This window comes from Perissodus microlepis, chromosome 6 (assembly GCF_051167445.1).
Source record: "Perissodus microlepis isolate ML-2025 ecotype Zambia chromosome 6, ASM5116744v1, whole genome shotgun sequence".
Lineage (NCBI taxonomy): Eukaryota > Metazoa > Chordata > Actinopteri > Cichliformes > Cichlidae > Perissodus > Perissodus microlepis.
The window spans coordinates 25,846,582-25,864,322 of NC_140466.1; the positions used below are offsets into that span (position 1 = coordinate 25,846,582).

The window sequence follows — 17,741 nt, forward strand, 5'->3', positions numbered from 1 at the left end:
ATATTTCACACAGTTCTGTGAGCTACATATTGAACTTAGAAGACAGAAACAAAGTATTGCTCCTATGGCACCAATATCATAATAAGTTATCAATATTTAAATTGATAACTTATTAACTGTCTACCATGGTTTCTCGATTAAAGAAGTTGCCTTTTATCTAATAAAAAAGCAGCAGCTGCAGTTATTTCTTCTTCTCTCATCGAAATGCAAAAATTATATCACTTTTTTCTTATCATTGCTCAGTTCCTGTGCTGAGTCACCATTTGATATGTTTCTGTTTTCCCATGAATATTGGCAAGTGCCCAGCCTGTGGAGCAGTTATGTTATTCCTTTATTTTTGTCTTTATTTGTTTTCACAAAAAAAAAAAAAATCATAAGAAGCCAATTCTGGGTCGTGTGCTAGACAGGAGCGAAGATTGTGTTTGTGCGACCAAAAGTGTTGGATGTTCTCCCTCAGATGCTTTGGGACATTAGAGAGGAGCTATACAGTGAAAGTCTCAAGTTAAAAAAAAAAAAGGCAGAGCACGCTCCTGGTCTCGCTTCCCACCTGAGGCGCTGCCTGCAGGCTCGGAGTCGGTGTACTCTTCACCTGGAAGCTACTCTGCTGTTGCTCAAAGCTAAAACTCAGCTCTCACTTTCAACAGTGATCCTTGACACCAAATTTGGGTCAACCTCGAACAGAAGTTCATGTTCGCTCCCTGCATAGGTTCAAGGTCCGTGACGAAATAACTGAATTCACCCAGTGCAAGTGGTCATAATGGGAGCAATCTAAATGTTAGGGGCTGCACTGGAATCTGTCATGGACATACCAGAGATGATGCTGAATGGTTTTCATAGGCTGATTCATGAATTACACATTAACCAAAGTAATGAGGGTGGAGTATGAGCAACAAAAACTCAGGTTTCATGCTGGTTTAAGACTTGGTTTGACTAGTAGGAGTAACCTTGAAGCTCTTTTCTGAACCTAGTGGTTTCTGTCATATTTTAGGCCTTTTTGAGTCTTCATTGAGTACAGAGGAGGTCATCAGATGTCATCTTAATGAGGGAAAGAGTTAAACACTTAATTTTTTTTCTACGTTTGGCTCTGTGTGATGTCAGTGAGAGGGGATATGCTTAATATGGTCATCTTAGGCACACAGAACCCCACCCACCTGCCGTTGTGTTTGTAGGGGGCAGCCAATCAGAAGTAAGCAAGCCTAAAAGGAGTCGCGCAGATGAGCTACAACAGTGGACTGAAAATCTGAGACCGAAAATTAATTAAATAAGAATATTATAAGCAATGACTCATGCGAGGACACTGCAGTGGAGCGTCAGATGAGCATAATAGTTCCCCTTTAACATTTCAGTGTCAAATAACTAGGTTAAAAGATTTCATACGCTAGAAAGCATTTTACTTATAATTAATGTAAGGTATGTGACAGACTCAGGTGACCATGGCTGATTTAGGTCATCTAGAGATCGCTTCCCCTGCTATCATTGGGTACAGTTTCAATAAACTAGAATTTTCTTTTACTCACTACAGCCCTAGTGTCAAAGTTTGCAGTGAAGCGAGGGAACTCTTTTTTCATTGTTGGAGGTAAAGAGACAGAAAATTACCAAAAACCAGATTAACAAAACAACAAATTGTTAGCCACCAGATGTGAAATTGTTCCAGAGTGATGCACAACACTACAGTCCTGCACCGAAAAGCTTGTCTGCTTTTTGACAAAAAACACAAAACAAAATTCAAGTAAAACTTATGCGAAACAGCAAAACAGCCGAAATCAGGACACCGTTCTGCTGCTCCTCTGATTCTGACAAGATACAGTATGTTTGGTGATGTCAACTCATCTCGTGTGCTGGCAGATCGTCTCATCCCACTCACCGCCTGACTGACATCCCTCTGTACTGCTTCCTGTCTCTTAGGTAAGTGGCAGGCGACGATGAGAAATCTAACACGTTTTAAGGACGAATGTTTTGCCATTAGTGTGGGTGTTTTTGTCTTTCCTGTTCCTTTCACACTAATGGGCCTCCTCTGCCTTCCTCCCCGCCCTCCCCTCGTGTGAACGAGTCGTCCTCCGGTGCAGTTGGTGTAAGAGCCGGGCTCAGACAGCACAAGCCTGCCAACAGTCTGCTGCAGATTCCACCAATCCCTCTTCACAGTCGTCTTATCCCGGGCCTCATTATCCCAAGGCTCTGGCAGTCACCAGCTGCACAGAAAACATCCACAGAATCTGCTCTGAACAGGCCCGCAGCATCTATATTGTGTGTTGAGCAAACCAGTCACATACATCTCTCCACTGGGGGGAGTCCCTTATGGACTCCTTCGTTCAGTGGGATTTGGAGGAGTTCTCCCTGAGAAAGAAGAGAGCCTATTTCTGTAAAACACCAGCCTCGCACTCATGCGCTCATTTGCTGTTTCTATGGTGAAGCCACTTTCTTTATTTCTCTCACTCTCATTTCAAACATTAATCTTCACATTTCATATTTAGGGGCTTTGATCAGTTTTGTGTGCTGCACATCATCATGCAAGTCGTTTCACACAGCCGGGGGCTACCATCATTATTATCAATCAAAGTACAGTGCATAGCATTACAAAATGCCAGCAACCAGCCGCACTTTTCTTAATTATACATCACATGCAGAGTCCTGCAGGCTTCAAAAGGTGAGAACGAGAGTTTGGACAGTGTACCGTGCGCTCTTTGTAAGTGGACTCGAGCACCAAGGTGTTTCCTTGAAAGTGTTTGAGGGCATCCGGCTTCCGATGAAGTCTTTATATTCTGCTCCCTCAGACGCCCTCGCCCTGCTCTCTGTTCTCACGCTTTACGCCCGCCTGTGTGTTTGCCGTCTCTCTCTTTTCTCATTCGCCCCTTTGAAGTCGGGCTTTCTCGACAGTCTGAGCTTTCCAGCACTTGTCATTAGGAGCAATGCTCCCCCTTCCTCCCCTTCGTGCACGTCTCATTTCACCCAGCGGTGGATGCGTGGGGGGGTTATAGTCTCACCTAGCGACAAGCTGGGGGTGGGGTGGTGGGGAAAAAAGTGAAAACAGCACAGTCGTCTTCTTCATTAGTGCCTAATTACATTTCCTGCTTATAGACAGAGACTGCTCCTTTGATGTAAAACTAATTAATTGAGATTTCTAAAAAAAAGAAAAAGAAAAAGAAAGAAAATACAGTAGAGGGATTAGCAGAAGCACCGTAGTTATTAAGGTTGTGATTATCTGGTCTCTAAAATAGTATTTTAACAATTTAGGTGATTAGACAAAACCAGAACAATGAGAATCATTGGTGATTACAGAGCGTTTCGGGCGATGTCAGCCTCTGAACCTATATAACACTGCTTGAGAAATCCATCACATGCAACAGACTGACAGAAAACCATTTGGTAGCAGAACTAATGTAGCAGATCCCACAAGTACAATGACTGCAGGTCACAGCGAGGTCAGAGAGGGATGAGATAATTTACTGCCCTACCGGTGATCATAAAGTCATCATAACAAACTGTTAAGCTGAGCATTAAGGTTTGACCTTGACCAAATAATTTTTATTCCACGTACTACTGAAGTGTATTCTGGCTCTTTTCACCACATCTCACCCACTTCAACAGCAGTTTCAAGTTTGACCTGAAGTTGGATTTATACAAGGGGTTCTATAAGGGTTAACAGCAGAGCTTCAAAGCTTGACATCCAAATCACACCCTGTGGTGGCGCCAGTCCATCTTCTTCAGTATTACAGCGTTTCCTCCAATCACACTTTTTACTTTAAAAAATGCACTTTCAGGCTCCCTTTTTCAACTTCAATAAACTGCTGTAGCTGACACCCCGCAGCAGCAATCATACATGTGTATTCAGCCTGAAAGAGGGGTTGTGCAAAGTTTATGCATTTGGCATGGTGGTGGAAAATACTTTAAATATTTGAACATCCTGACGTATCGTTGTGATCTAATGGTTTTCTTGTTAATCTAAATGCTTTTCTCCTGCAAACGAGCATCTGCTGCACATAATTTTTTTTTTATGTAGTGAAATCATTGGGAGCAAAACAGCTGCACTCAGGAGTCCAGCATCACTGAAAATGTTGCTAAAATAACATTTTTCTCTGTAGATTAGATTCTTGGAAATAATCAGAAAGCAGGAATTTCCAAAATTCTGGCTATTTGATGATTTGCAAGAAAGACCACTATTATTTCCTGGCATCCAGCGTACCGATTAGATGGGCTGTTTCATCCACTGGCCTTTGTTTGTGGATACATTGTTTTAAAACAAATGGAAAGAGAGCCAGTGCTTTCAAGACTGCATTTCATCAATCCCTCTTTTGCTCTTCTCAGGGACTGTTTTGCTACATGTTATCTGCCTGCTCAGGACTGACTGGTCAACACTACACTGCACCATTCACTTCTGATCAGTTTTATTTATGTAGCACCAGTTCACAACAACAGTCACAAGGTGTCACAAGGTACAGACCTTAAAAACTTTCCCTTATTAGAGAGAAAACATCAACACAAACTTGGCTACAGTGGGAAAGAAGAACTCCCTTTTAACAGGAAGAAACCTTCAGCAGAAACATGATCAGGGAGGTGCAGCCATCTGGTTGGACTAGTTGGGGGTAGAGAGCAAAAAGAAAGACAGAGAAAGAGAAAATAGAGCGACAAAGACCAAAAAAAAGTACGGAAGAGAGAAGACAAAAAGTTAATGATAGGCAATAGTGGCAGTGAAAAGATGTGGGTGGAGAAGAAACACTTGGGAAGTTCCTCAGCTGCCTGAACCTATAGGAGCACAACTAAGGCTACGTCCACACTAGCCTGGATAGATTTGAAAACGGCGTTTTCGTCTAAAAAAGCTCCGCGTCCACACTAGCGTTTTCAGTCGTTTTCACAGAGTTGAGCTTATTTACTTTCTGGCTCTTTGAAACATCACGGCAAAATGTTGAGGAAAAGCACCGAGTTTTTTAAATGGACTAACAATGAGGTGGAGTTGTTGCTGCGAGTAACACAAAAGTACAAAGTTTCAAAAGTGAGTGAGAATTTGAAGAAAAGCTATCTGGAACATGTACAGACTGATATTAAAGGAAAAGAGAGTTTCTTCCTCCTGGATTCAAACAAAGACCTTCTACCATGGTAGAGGGTCCTGGAAACTGAAAGCTCTGCCTCCCTTTCTTCTTTTAGAAAGTCTAGGAACCACAAGTGCAGTCTAAGAGCAAAGAGCTCTGTTGGGATAATATGGTACAATGAGTGCTTTAGGATGTGACAGGGCCTGATTGTTCAAGACTTTGTATGTGAGGAGAAGGATTTTCAATTCAATTCTGGTATTTAACAGGGAGCCAATGAAGAGAAACTAATACAGGGGAAATATGATCTCTACTTCCATTCCCACCTAACACTGGAGGCTTTTTAGGGAACATTCAGAACAACCTGATAATAATGAATTACTTTAGTCTATCCTAGAAGACAGGATGTTTCTAATTTTAACAATATTGCGCAGATGAGAGAAGGGATGTTAAGGACATATCAGTGGCAACCCGCCAGGACAAGCAAGGCAAGCAGTGCTTACTTCTCATAGTCCTCGCTGTCTCTGAAGGCGTGTCCATCCACCGTCTCCCCTCAACACTGACTGAAGCTGAGGGGCAGCAGCTTGTTTTATGTGCTTCTGGATAAGCCAGTGGTCTGAGACTGTAAACTCATGGGAGAACAATGTGTGAGATAAGCTGCCGCTGGTCTGCTTTCACTGTCTGACAAGCAAGTGAACAAGCTTCAGTGCTTTAGCATCATAAGAGATGAGTTTTGTGTTGTAGCCACCATTGGTCAACATGTGTGACGTGTAGGAGATGGAGTGAAAAAATAGTGGATAACTTATGTGACAGGTGAGACCTGAGTCTGGGAACCGCCCCTGGTGGGCGGAGCTGGTCTTTGCTCCTTTCATAAGCGCAGGTGTGGGCAATTGGGTATTCCTCTGCAAACCTGAAGCTGCAACTGCTTGGTCCAAGTTGGGCAAGTTGGTGTTTCTTAACTTCTGTCTATGAAAGTCTGATACGGGTCTTCCCCTAAACTTCTGTTAGAACGGTGGGAAACATTGCTCCCGTGAGAACGGTATAGTGGACTTCATCGCCACTGACCCACATTTATTAGGGTGTGACACGAACTTGTGGACAGAGTACCGAGCTGCTGCTTTGCCAGGTGGATTTCTGGCTGCGGGCAAAGGACCCAACACATCACTGTGTTTTAATTTGTTTTAAACTGGTGTAAGTCGACAGACTGACTGCTGCGGCTGTCGATTGTTTTGTTTTTTTTGTTTTAATTTTTTTCTGTATCAGTAGGCACCACAGATATTGATTCTTTTAGTATTTTAACCCTTTTTTTATATGTTGTCGCGAACAGTGAAGGCGCTGCAGGGAAAACAAATCCTTTTTTTGTCTTGCCGCTTTTGCATGCACAGCGGTGGGCCTGAGTGAAGACAGCACTGAAGATTTTGTTTTGTTTCTATAGTGTTTTGCCCATTTGGGGTCATGTGTGAGTTGCCGTCCCTTTTTAACCTGTGTGCTACGTCGATTTGTTCTTAAACGGTTCCCCGCAGCGCTTGTCCTGTCTCACGGGCAATCATACAGTTTTATCGTTTTTAATAAGGTAAAGCTTTTTAATTGTTTTTAGGTGCCGCTGTTACACTGTTACTTTTATTTTGTATTAAAGATTAAACTCTTCTTAACTGACTGTGCGCCTACGGCTCTGTCCTATTTTAAATAGGTACCTACCACGGGTCACACTTACATTAGCAAGGAAACTCTAACCATGATGGCGAAGGGACAGCAGCTCTGATTATGTCCATAAAACAAGACAACAAATTAATATTGTAATTTTCTCCATAGATATTACATGCTGATCAATCTTTTAAATTCAGCAAAGTTTTTGGTATTAATATTTTAATACACTTTGCAAAAATTCAAGATGTAGGCCTGCATTTCTGACCTTAAGAAGAACTGATTTTTTTAATTTTTCAAATATCCTAACAGGACCGCTACTGCAAACACATGCTTTACAGAATATGATGCTGGACATTAAGCAGTATATAAAGTTTTTAAAATGAGCTCAGTCTTAAGCATATGCAGCAATGATATTAATCTATTTAACACTGATAGAGGATTTTCTGCAGATGAATTATTTTTACTTTTGATACTTTATGCACAATTTTCCATTAATATATTTTTTGGAATCAATAATGATGTTTTCATGGTATTTTATTGGTTCTTTCCCTAAAAGAATAGTTTAAAAGTTCCTCCACCGCTAGTCATTTTCAATTAATTGTAAATAATTTTTGGTAATATTTTAATTTTTGAAAGATATTTATTTAACTATAGTAGTAGCAGTAAAATTTTACATAAGATCACTGGTAACCTTCACTGGTGCTGTTTCTGTGCTATGTTGAACTCTAAATCCTGATTGGTTTTCTGAATCCTGATTTATAACAACTTGTCCTTTCCGTTTGCTACCAGTAGAAGTGACTCAAAGATGCTGCTTCTGGTCCATGAATCTCTTAATTGCCTGGAGCCAGATTACATGTCTGACATGCTTTCAATTTATCAACCCAACAGCTTTCTCAGGTCACTAGACAGATGTCTCCTTCAAATTCCCAGACCTCATTCTAAATCTGGCGATAGAGATCAGTGTTTATGCACCCAAAGCACAGAACAGCCTGCGCGCTTGTGTGAACCTTGCAAAAACACTATCTTTACCTAATTACCGTTTTACATATCTTTTTACTGGGAGTTGTCCGTGTCTGTCTATTTATTTGGACACTTTTCATTGTTTTTCTGACACCTCTGAAAGCCCTTTGCACTACTTCTGTATATGATTGCATTTGTCAAATTAACACCAACGTGTGCACAGACTTACTCAAAGCTGCTGTGACCTCTAACGGGATAATTCTCATGTTATTACACTGCAACACCTAACAGCAGCCAAATGCAGGCTTGTATTGGTCCCAAGTTGGATGAAAGCATTTTCTCCTGAGGAAAAGTGTGATCACGATGAAAGCCTAACAACATGGCAGTCTCGGGAATCACTGCTGCGCGATATTTTGCAGATGGTGAGTATAATTAGTGTCCTGGTATTAAAGGCACTTCCAGTAATGGTTCCTTCCTGCTCTCACTGGCTCAGGGTAGCATTTAACCCAGATAAAAGTTTAATTTCTTTTAATTATTTCACTCATAGTTGCAAGATTTGTACATCTTGCTTGGGTACCGGGTGGCACTGTCCACTGAATAATCATGCTGATTTATTGAGACTGGATTTAAATAACTAATGGGCATGCCAGCTGTATCTAAAGTGTGCAGATGTGTGCACTTGTGACAAAAACTTGATTGATCCCCTAGACACACAACAAGCAGCAGGGAAATAAAAATGCCTTGCCGAAGCTGCTTGTGGTTTGCTACTCAGAAGTCATCCAACAGTAAAGAGCTGAGAAAGGTTCAGCTTAATGGCAGTTTCCTCTAACAATCTGGTGACACCCATTTGCACCTGTGCTTTAACTTTTCTGGAAAAGAGGCACAGATGTTTTCTGCTGCAGCTCAGCTTAGTTAGTTAAAAAGAAAACTAAAAAAAGACTTTAGGGAACGTAGTACGATCCAGTCTTCAGTCAGTGGTTTCATAATTCACCGATATGACTGTAGCATTAAGCACATGGACATTTGGAGACACTGATGTGGACTGAAAGTTTGTCCTTTTGCAGTCTGCATGCCAGTGTGTATCTACTAAAGTAACTTTTCATTAGTGTTTGTGTTTTTAGGTCCATTTTTTAGGCCTCCATGTACCAGCTTCTCCTGGACCTATTATCCACTGGGAACAGAGGTGCCTCTGCCTTGGTGACTCTTCAGATCCAGATTAAACTTCAACATGTTTGAAAGCCAAACAGTAGTAGTTTGAATAACAGTCGGGGTTATTTCCTTGGGAAAAGGAGCACATGGCCCTATCATCTGTAAATGTGTTGTGGTAATCAGCTTTGGTCCAGATGTTTATCACACTGGTGAAAGAGAAATACTACAAATATTACAAAGCTGACAGGAGGTTGAGGATCACATGTGGTGCCAGAGCCCGACTGGTCAGTAACAGGATCCTTCAATCACGAGTCACATGATTTCACATGTCAGGCTTGTTTGGAAACTAATAATTATGACCCGAAGTGTCTGTCAACATGTCACAGTTTGCATGCTTCAAACAGTACTTCCTGTTCCTGACCTGAATTCTCACTGCAGATGTTCATGCATGTGTTCTGTACAATGAGCGAATTTTACCATAATTTCATGAGCTCATTTATTCCACCTACAAATATTTAGATACCCCGACATAGTAACAGCTGTGATGGACTGCAGTCCCACTTGATTAGCCTGAATGACTTCATACTCAGCACTGGCTCATGGACTGTTAAAAGGAACAGACTTATCTCTGTGGTCCAACTATCCTGCCACTCTGTTATACCTGGCAGCAACCTGTGTTCACTCCCAACTCTGCTGTTGCTCATTCACAAACCGCTCGCCTCACATTGTGATGCACTCCGTACCCTTTAGGTATTCTCCAACATGCCAGTCCGACAGAGTTCAACATGACATATACACAATGTGATTACGGTAAAAAGTGCTCCAGTGGTGGCCACTCTTGTGGAATGTGTAACTGTAGTAACCAAGGACACATTGCACATTTGCTTAGGTTCCCTCAGAGACTGGGAACTGTTGTTCTTTGAAGGATCATGGGGGAAATCTCCAAACAGTGTAATAGTAAAATAGCATGGGAGTGATTGTACATGGTATATAAGTAACAGAGGTCATACAGATGCCAGAGCATGACTTGACATCTCTTTGTGGGCTGTGTATGTTCTCCCTGGGCCTGCGTGGGTTTTCTCTGGGTCCTCCGGCTTCCTCTCACAATCCAAAGATGTGCTTTTTAGTTCATTGATTAACCTAAATTGGCTATTAATGTGAGGTAGATAACTTATTTGAAGTATATAGTTAAAGTGCAACTTGTAGTTGAAAGTGCTTTGGGCACCTGAGATGCAATTTCAGTGAGCGTGGGAAAAAGCATGCACACTATTGCTTTGAATGCACAGACTAATATGCAGTATTAAATACTGTTGAATTAATGTTGATAATTATAGTGGTAGAGTTTTTATTTTATGATATGGTGATATCATGATTTGATATGATTGGTCTGGGTCACCATACCGTAAAATATGAACAGTGTGTAAGGGTTAATACATGATGAGAATGGGTGGGAGGGCAGGTGGGACAGTGGCCTCAGTTTTCTGATAAACGAGTGTGAATCCACCCACCCATTATTAACAATTTCTTCAATTACTGGAAATAAAGACTCAGTTCGTGGTAAACTGGACAGGTCCTTAAAACGGTTAAAAATGTTTTCAGCCCAGGACACACGCATTTTCAGAATTGTGCAGGAGGTCAGGGCATCGGGGATTCGAGCTCTGTTGAGTCATAAGCATGCTCCAGAAGGGTTTGTCATGCCTGAGCTCTGCCTGCAGCACTCTCCTGCTCCGGAGCTGTCAGCAGCAGCGTCTCCCTGCCAAGCCACAGCGGGCAGAGGCAGGCGCATGAAAGCACCCGCTCCAACCTCCACGCACACAAACAGACGCACATAAGTGCTTAAACCGGGAGGGGAAAAAAGAGTGTAAATAAAACTCTATTCGTCTGACATCAAAATCCGCTAAATCCTTGAAACTTCTGTTCCATATTCATGCAAACATAATAAATCTATCTCGCCGATGCTCACGCGCTCTGTCCTCTGTTGCAGAAAATTGACCATATAATTAGCACTTGGGGTGAATTTGCTTACTCATCTCCTCTGCAGATAAATGAGAGCACACACCGTTGCACACCTTGTGCTCATCAGTTACCCGAGTGAGACAGGTGGTGCTGGATAGTCAGCGTGTGTGCCCTCTCCATAGCAGTATGTGCTGGCATCCTCCCCTGCCACACTTTCGCCGCCTACGCACACGAGCGTTGCAGATGGGCCCTGGTGTAGCGTGAATGCTCCTTCGCAGTCCTCCGTGCAAGGAAAACACACAGTCACTTGCTCACCTTTAAATCTTACGAAGTCAAGGTCAGTAGCACAGAGGTCATTTGCAGAATCTACTGGTAAGTTAACCCATTAGTGAAATGACGCAAATGTGATTCATGTTTGCTGACCGTTAAGTAATTAAAGTCATTTATCAAATAAACATTTACAGCTTCCTAGATGAGAGGACTGGCAGGTTTTCCTTTGTATTATTTTGGTATTTTGGGTCCTAACCATTTTAAATATTTTATGAAAGATGCAAAAAATAAAATTTAATTGATTTTGACAGTAATCAGTGACAGCTCTTCATTGTTTAAAAGCATCATTTTAACATGTGTAATTGAGCGATGGCTTGTACTCAAACTAGAGCTACCTGTTATTATAAGAGTGTAACAGAAGCGGGTTAAATGTTGGTGACATGCCTCTCAAATTTCCCATTTTAATAGTTTGGATAGGTTTAACTGCTTTTTTGCCGCACTACATTTTTTTCAGCGTATTAACACAAATTGTGTTAAATGTAAATTTTTTAAACAAATGTGATTCTCATTTACCTGTAAAGTACAAATGCAGATAGTGTGGATAAACCTTGTCAGGAATGGCCAAGGTATCTTCACGACTAGTGTCGCAAAACGAGCCGTACGGCCATGACAGCTAGGGTCGTGGATGTTGAGGCACATAGTGGGTCTGGAGTCCTGATCTCAACCTGACAAAACACCTTTGGGATAAATTAGAGTGCAATCTGTGAGCCAGGCCTTCTCATCCAAAATCAGTGTCTGACCTCACAATTGCTGGTCATAAATTCTCAGAGCAGCACGGTGGTTAGCACTGTTACCGCACAGCAAGAAGGTCCTGAGTTCAATTTCACCATCAGGCCTTTCTGTGTGGAGTTTGCATGTTCTCTCTGTGTTTGCGTGGGCTCCCTCCGGGTACTCCGGCTTCCTCCCACCGTCCAAAGACATGCACTTTGTGGTGATTAGTCTAAATTGCCCATAGGTGTGAATGTGAGTGCGAATGATTGTCTGTCTCTGTGCACTGTAAAACCCAACAGTGCATCTTACTAAAAGAAGTAAGTTGTTCTTACTCAGTTCTGAAAAATAGTTAAAGTAACTTTCATGAAGTGTGTTAGGTAGACCCAAAAGTATACATATGATATAATAACTTTATTGTAATAAGTACACATGATGTTTTTGTAACGTTTTAAGTACTGTTGCTTTAAACTAAGTTGTGCTAATTCATTTGTATTAGTCATCATCCACAGCCCCGCCCCCAGTGTTTTGTCTGGACTTGTCGGCCATGAGACACGAGCCTCGTCAAGAGAAATTTTGCAAGAGTGGAAAGTACAAGTTAAGCTATTTTTATGTTTTTTTGTTAATGCTTACTTCTAGCATACAAAACGTACATTTATCAGACTGCTTTGTACTTTGTACTTTGTTGTAATTTATCAGACTACTTTGTTGTAGTAGCTATAAAGAAAAACGTAACTTAGCTGTCCAGCACACAATTCCCGCCTAGCACTGTATGAAGTCTGCTTCACAATTTAAAAAATTAACGGTTGGTGGCTTGTTGCAATCAAATAGTTGGTAAGTAGTCTAATTTTTGCAAACTGCATGGCACAAAACCTTTGGTAAAATCAGTGTTTAGGCTTTTCTGACTCTGACCTTTATCAAGTTCAAATGTAGCCTACTTTTGACACAGTGAAAATAGTAGAAAATTTATTTAGTGTTAATTTTAAGAGTTTAGTAGACAAGTTCGCCTTCACAAATTTTAAATATGATGGTTAGCGGCATTTAATAATAATTTACCTTTTCAAAGCTGCACTACACCAAACCTAAACGTTTCTGACTCTGTACTTTCCAAGGGTTAGCCTATTGTGTACTTCACTTGTGTAAAATTGCTTTATTATTTTATAACGTATAGAGTAGTTGACCAACCTGAATTGAAAATGAACTTTAGTGCAAGAATAAATCTTACTGTTTTCAAAGCTTGTGTTATCCAGGTTGACTGTTTTTAAGTGAAGTAAAAGTCTGAAAGTAAAAACTGTTCTGCTAGCTTTCTGTCCTCATGGGTTTTGTGTTATTACAGTCTGACGATTGAAGGAGCAGTAGCATGCCGAGAGATCATCCAGCACTGCACTAAAGACAGCCAGTAAAGGTGATTTTAAAACAATTTGGCATCAAAATGTGGAATTGCAAGTTGTGTAGTTTTTCTACTGCCATAAAAGTCATGTTGTTGAAGCATTATCGGCTCAACCATGGTCAGTACTCCACAATTTCACCCTTACCCTGTCTCTACAACACATGCATGTGTACATTTAGTACATTTAATTCATTAAAGATACACATTCAAGAATGCACACTCCCACGCAAAGTAAAGACGGTTCTTATCTAGATTTGAATAATTATGGATTTTGTTGCCCTGTGTGTAATTTTAAGCAGCCATTTATTGAAAGCCAAATGTTTATCCATCTGAGGGGGCATTTAAAACGAAAAGAAACTGTTCCATGTCCTTTCAAGAACTGCAATTTTAAAACCAATGTATACTCAACCTTCAATGCCCACAAATGCAGAGACCACCAAAATTCAACAAGTTACGATGAAGGCATTGTGCAAAGTGTTATAAATGTAGAACAAAAAGATGACATGCAACTTGATTCAGTAGAGTCATCAGATGACAATCAAGTGGCATCCACCAGTGAAATCAGTGGAATTGAGGGTTTGGAAGAGCACTTGCAATACAATCTGGCTGGATTTTTCTTGAAAATGCAGACAGTTCTCCATGTGTCCCAGAGAGCAACACAGGAGATTATTGAGCATATTGATCAGTTGTTTTTGTTATCACAACTTCTGGTTAGAAAATCAGTTGTAGATATACTGAAAAAGCACAACTGTACATATACGGACAAACTGGTGGATGAGATTTGTCAGGCAGTTTCTGATAGTAATGTTTTACATAAATGTGTCACATCTGAAGGACCACTAACTACAGCAAAGAGGAGGAAATCATATTACGAAGAAAATTTTCCATATGTCAAACCTGTGGAGTATTTAATTGAATCGTCAAAGCACACTTATATGTATGTGCCTATTCTCACATCTTTGCAATTGTTGTTGAAAAAAAAAAAGATTCCTGGACATTTCATGTCATTTTGTGATGGATCCTACTACCGGGAAAATGTACTACTGTCACAAGAGGGACAGAAATTGTCAATAATACTTTATGTGGATGATTTTGATCACAAACCCACTTGGTACCTTCAAAGAAAATACATAAAGTCTTTGCAGTTTATTGGACACTGGCAAACTTTCCAGTTAAATCTCGTTCTGCTCTACACTGCACTCAGCTTGCTCTGCTGTGCAATTCCAATGATGTACGCACGTTTGGGTATAAGGAAATGTTGTCACTACTCTTAAATGATCTGAAAACTCTTGAAGAAGTAGGTGTCTACATTGAGACTCTTGGTGAATGTCTTAAAGCCACTGTCTACTCTGTTGTGGCAGACAACCTTGCTGCCCATGGGCTTGCTGGTTTCAATGAGAGTTTCAGGTCTACATATTTCTGTAGGTTTTGTCATGCCACCCAAACAGAAATGCAAACAGAAAATGCTGTTACAGGGAATTATGTAATGAGAACAAAAGATGCTCATGATAATTATTGTGCAAGAGCTTCAGAATGATGACATTAAGGAAAACTATGGTGTTAAAAACACCTGTGTTCTTTCTGACCATCTCTCTTTCTTCCATCCTGTCACAGGCTTCCCACCTGACCTCCTACACGACCTGTTTGAAGGTGTCGTTCCAGTGGAGTTGGCACATTGTTTAAAAGGTTTGATTTCTAAGAGATATTTTAACTTAGAAGACTTAAACAGAGCAATTCTGCGCTTTCCATACCAACATTCTGACAAAGTTGATCGCCTCATCCAATACCCACAAATTTTGCCAGGCGAGGGACCATGGCCAGCACTCTTTCATGAGACACAGGTAAGTACAACTACGTATATAACATTTACTGCTCATATAGTATGCTGTGTTTTGCTTATAATATTTTTGGAATTCTCTTCAGCTCTACTTTGAATTTCATCGGATCACCAATCAGAATCTGCCACATGTGTTTTATGCTGCACTGGATGATTATGCTCCTCAGCTGATTGGACTTTACAAAAAGAGGAAAACTCGACGGGTCGGTGAAAGGATGGAGCAGCTTTTGTTGGCATATGGAAAACAGGTATTTAAAAAATACTAATTAGATTTTCAAAACATGCAAGGTACTTGGGTATTACAATAATTTGCACATTTGAATTTAAAAAAGGTTGAAAGGAGTTTATAAGTCATCTGGACTTGGGTTGAAAGTTGAAGACGTGAAGTTGAATGACTTATAAACTTCTTTCATCCTTGATTTGACTACCTGGATGAATGAAAAATGAACCTTCACTGTCAACTTAAAACATGTTATGATATATAGAATTTGAAAAACTGAAGAAAGGTGCCTGACCATTTGTATTTATGCTTTTAACAGAGATATTACAGATGAATAATTGTGCACTCTTTATTATATCTTAGGGTGAAATTGAGTTCTACGAAGCCACAATTGCTCTGGTTGCTGATGTCGATGAAGAGGAGGTGCCTGGAGGAGTTCCTTTCTCACCACGCCAAGTGTTCTTAGTACTTGAAGATCAGGTTGTTATGACTCATCACTCATGGACTGATGCACTGGTGTGTTTGTTTGGGCTAAACTATGCTCTGCATCTGAGCTATCCTGAGAAGTGTACTGGCTTTTTTTGAGTTCATTCAAGTAGTGTTGCTGAAGCTAGACGATGAGAGAAGGCAACTAAAAGCAAAATTGCAGACACTAAAAAATGAGCTTGTGTAGATGATGTTTGTTTTTCACTGGTCACTATATTCGTGCTTTTTCAGTTATCTGTGAATGGCTTCAATAGTTTTATTTGTTCAGGGTAATTAGCTTTCTAAAAAGCAATGTGGAGAAAGCTAAGAATAAGGAGACAATCCATATTTGACGTTTTGTTTGTGATTGAAAAAAATCTTCACATAGTGTGTAATCTTGAGCTTATTTCTAAAAATATATTTTAGTTACATGGAAATCTTTTGGGAGATAACTGATAATTAGTCAATATGTACAGTATACTTTCAAGCTTTATTTTTTAATTGTGTGATGAGTGCCAGTTCACTTGATTCGAGGTCTGGGCAAAACCGTTGAGAAGCCACAAATACCTTTGAGAATATTTTTTGTTAGTGACATCCTTAGTTCAGCTGTTTTCTATAGTTGTATTGCTGTAGTGCATGTGATTTCATTATTATACTAAATGTTACTTAAAATTGTGATTGTTATGGCTCTAATTGCCTCTAGACTATTGTTTTTTATGATGTACACCTATGTATCAGGACTACATTACTAAATTTCTGTTTTGTACATTTAATCGATTTTCAAAATGCTACAAAAAACATTCAAAATTCCCTAAAAGTGCAAGTTTTAAAATGCCTAATTATTTGTTATTTGATAATGGCTTTAGCAGTCATAGTTTATGACTGAAAATATGGTTGTATTCATTCTGTATTTTCTCTGCAGTTAAAGTTAATAAAAACTGAATGGAAAGAATAATAGCTTGGTTTTGTGTTAATAGTACTTGAACCATTTGGTGCAATCGGTTTCCCGAATTGGATTAAGTTGTTTAAATACAACTATTTAAGTTAATTTAACTTAATTTGAATATGAGCATGTAACACTTTAAATAAGTTTGAATAAATACAGCATCTTAGTACAAGAAATTTAATGGTTTAAGTTAAAACATACTAAATACAATGAGTAAATAAACATAATGCATTTGAGTTAAATTATCATATTTGCTTTGGGTTCTCGGGACTCTAATAAAGTACTTAAATAACCCAAAACTGTTTAAGTTATAAAACTTGAATCAATTGGTGCAATCGGTTTCCCCAAATCATTTGAGTTAACTTAATTTGTCAGGTTTTACAGTGTGTGTTAGCGACAGACTGGTGACCTGTCCAGGGTGCACCTGGCCTCTCGCCCTATGACAGCTGGGATAGGCTCCAGCACCCCCCGTGACCCTGAAAACGATAAGCGGAAGCCAGTGGATGGAATATAGTGTAAGATCTGATGGGCCAGAATTGGCCGGGCGAAAACTACAGTCCAGTCCACTGGACAGCTCTGAAAAATGTGAACTGTAAGTATCTTTGTCATTCTCTGAATGATAAAGACCTCCTCCATGACCTCTCATACTACACCAAAGTAACTAACTTTTAGATAAGCAATTAAATGACAGAAAGATCCCAGTTTTTTCATTCTTGATTACAGAAAACCTTATTTTATAATTGCAGAATATTCTGGCCAATCAGCCACCAGAACTGTTTCTGTAATGTCAGAGTGGTGCTGAGAGATTCATCCATCTGCAACAGCATAATTTCTTTATGTAGAAAAGCTGAGATGTACTGTTGAAATTGCACCTTCTTTCTCTTATATGAAGAAATCACAGAGATTAAATGTGTAGTTAAACTTCTTTACACTGACAGAAAAGGGAGTTTCACCGGTCCGGCCGGTGGGCCGTATGTGTCTCACAATGTAAAATGAGTTTGACATCCCTGCTCTATGAAGTTTTGTAGATCAGTGGCAGGCTGAGCTCAGGTGTTGTAGATTAGAAACAAGCTGAAAGAAATGTGTAAGATTTTATGGTTTTTATGATTTGG

The 17,741-nt window shown here is 40.0% G+C and overlaps 1 pseudogene across 1 annotated transcript; it reads left to right on the forward strand.

Moving 5' to 3' along the window:
• Nucleotides 1-1,433: 1,433 nt before the first annotated feature.
• On the forward strand, nt 1,434-16,666 carry LOC146385763 (uncharacterized; annotated as a pseudogene). The gene is made up of 8 exons (XR_014800418.1): nt 1,434-1,480; nt 1,846-1,905; nt 2,067-2,244; nt 13,131-13,176; nt 14,776-14,847; nt 14,965-15,002; nt 15,085-15,286; nt 15,582-16,666. The product of XR_014800418.1 is annotated as an uncharacterized LOC146385763 (transcript).
• Nucleotides 16,667-17,741: the final 1,075 nt, after the last annotated feature.